Raw genomic sequence first — 3,076 nt, forward strand, 5'->3', positions numbered from 1 at the left:
GTTCTGTAGACATGCTTAGCTTTTTCTGTTTCTACTTGTAGAACTTCAATGTGAGTCACTAGTATTAAAATCACTTCCAATAAGGTTACTACAAGATCAGTCTTAAAAGTGCCCTTATCTCTAGGAGCTGGATTACATGTGCTGTCTGATGATAACATGCAATCTGTGATACTGCAGGTTTATTATTTGTATTATAACAGTTTGGGTGGTTGGTGGGTTAGAGGGGAGGTGTTGCTTAGGTGGGGTTTTGTTTTGTATACATGAAACACAGTTGTAGCTCAGACAGAAAATTGCACACCCTCCACACTTTCAAACTGAATACACTTTGGAAGTGTCCAAAAATGAACAAAATAGATTTTTTTTTTTGTAGATACTTTAAGAAATTCAAACAATTTGTTCTTACTCTCACATTTACACGCACATAAAATATAGTGAGGAAAGTAAATCTGTGTATTCTGCATCATAAAACCTTCCTTCCTTATTGGGCTGTAAATAGGGCTCTTTTCACTAACTCTGCATTTGGGAAGGGGTGGGGCCATGCCAGCATCTCTGGACACCTTATTCTGACATCTGGTGGTGTGACTGATGTCAGTGTCATGGCACTGATCATATGCAATCATGTGCTGCTGTAAGCAGTTAAAGGGAAGTAAAAGCTACAAAAGGTTATCAGCTTTCCATTGCTGATTTTTGGGGGCTCCTTTTGGGGACTGTTTATTTCAGATCACTGGCCTGAGAAATTTTGTTGAAATTTCTGGTATAAAAGCAATTATAAGATGTCACGTCCGTAGGAAATAGATTTTAAATCAGAGATCACAAAAAAATATTATAAACCCATGACTTTAGGGGTCCTTACAGTTTTCCTTACACCTATTTTATCACTTTGTTTGTGAATGGCATACTCTTACAGGCTTGAAATGTCCTCATCACACATCAGAGGCTGCTTAAAATTTTAGTCCTGCTGCAGCCAAGAATTCCAAATCTTGTCTATGCAGGAGCTGTCTTAGAAAATTATTTTATGTTAGCTAACCTCTTAATTCAAACATTATTTAAAGCTGCACTTAATGTATCGTATTATTTATAGGGGTTAAATAATTACTCCGTACTTCAAAAGACCTTTCTGACACTAGTGTTCATTTATTATCTTAAATATTGCTAGTTTTGCCTGCAGGGTTATCTTAGTTGTAGTTCATTCATGGTTAAAAAATTAACCTGTAAAATACAAAGTTTATAAACGTTGCTGCAGTTGTTAGCCTCACGTATAGAAGTTGATGTGAGAAGTTTGTGTGGTGGGCTAAAGAATACCTGCAAAAATCCCAATAGGTGTCATTCCATGAAGAAAAGGGAGTAATTGAAGCACTGTTCCTTCAGGATAATGCTGGAGAACAAGTCAGGTTGTCTTTAAATAGCCAGTGTCCCTCCTTGCTGCAGAGTGGTCGAATTAGCAGCTGAAATAGTTGCCAAACAACCAATGGCTGTTTTCCACTTGGGCACTGTGCCTTGCTAATTCTGTTGTTTTGCTTTTGGACTCAGTCTGATATCTCCATATGGTACAGCAGTATCTGGTTAATCTGCTACACACATAAGTTGTCTTGTGGGGGATAAATGTACCTCAGTCAGTCCTCGGTATGTTCTGCTGGCTCTTTTGCTCCTTTTAGGCTGTAGTGAATGTTCTCTTCCTCATTCTGCCTAACAGCTCTCTGCTCAGTTTCAGCTTCTGAAAATAATTCATAATATTTTTCTATGTGCAGTTTGCTAAACAGTTTTACATTTACGTCAGGACCTTTGCCTTTAAGAAAAAAATGTCAAGCTGGTAGTATTGTGGAGAGTTGTAAGTTAAAGGGATGGGTTTGTAGAAGAAACAGTTTTGCTCAGAATGTCAACCTTGCACGCTCAGTATTATAGTCTATTAAACGTTTATTTTGCAAGCAATGAAGAATGTTTGCTTTACACTTGTGGGCTGTTTGGTCAATAGCAAATGCAGCAGTGACTTAGGTGTACTCAGAAGTAAAAAGAAATTTAAGAATCTTCAGAACATGATGTTCCTGTCATGCAATCTGAATAGCACATGCAAAGTTCAGAGTTTACTATGCACCCAGTCTTTGAGCCTTAAAAATGCACATCTTTTTTTCATCTGTTAGCTAAAGCTAGGTGTGTGTTTATAATCTGAGATGTAGCAAACTTACGATTCAGATTGCTTACTGTACTGATTTGGAGCAGGGATTTCAGCTGGTTCTCCTGTCTCAGAACTGTGCCCTACTGTGTTCTGAACTTCTGTTGCTCTTGTTTCTTAATTGGCATTGAGCACTCAAATGTTCATGGCTTGAGCCAAGCAAAGATTTGGTAGACTGATGGCAGTAAGTGCTCATCTGTTAAACAGAAATCCAGCTTCTCCAGAACTTTTGAAATCAGTAGGGGTAGAAGGCTACAAACTGAGAACTGAACTCATTTAACATCTCTTATGATATGATATGTGCCGTGACTGGGAATGCAAGGGTTCTTCAGTGTGCAGTGAATTTCTCCTGCAGCCAGTGTACTTGAACTTGGATGCACTGTTGCTGACGGGATGCAATGTGCAGGTTACACTTATTTGCAGTGTTTCTTTTCAGTTGATGGGAATTGGCTTTGGACTTCTATTTTAAATTTCAAATTGTTGTAGTCGTCGAATAATATGTCTACACCACACAGTACTTTGTGACTGTTCTTGTTCTTTTCTGTACAATCCCATACTACCCTTTCACGTCTGCCTCTCCCTACAGTGCACACAGTGTCATTGAGATATATTTATTTGCTCAGCCAAGCAGTTTCAAGCTCAATAGGAGTATGTCTAGGTAAAATAAATTAGCTTTTGCAGTAAACATCTCAAGAAGAAAAAAAATAATCTCCTTAATGTGTGGTATAGAAAGATTGTAGTTATAGCTAAAAAGTGCAACTTAAATTTTAAATATAATTTGTGTATCTTAGGAGAAACCTGCATGTTATTTTATCAAATATATGAATTTTTATATCTGTTTGTAGTCTCAAAAATCTTGGGAGAAATCAGGTCTAACATTCTGACATGGTAACTTCCGCTGCTGTT

The sequence above is a fragment of the Empidonax traillii genome, unplaced genomic scaffold (genome assembly GCF_003031625.1).
Source record: "Empidonax traillii isolate 1590-97213 ecotype Southwest subspecies unplaced genomic scaffold, ASM303162v1 scaffold927:size442368, whole genome shotgun sequence".
Taxonomy (NCBI): Eukaryota; Metazoa; Chordata; class Aves; order Passeriformes; family Tyrannidae; genus Empidonax; species Empidonax traillii.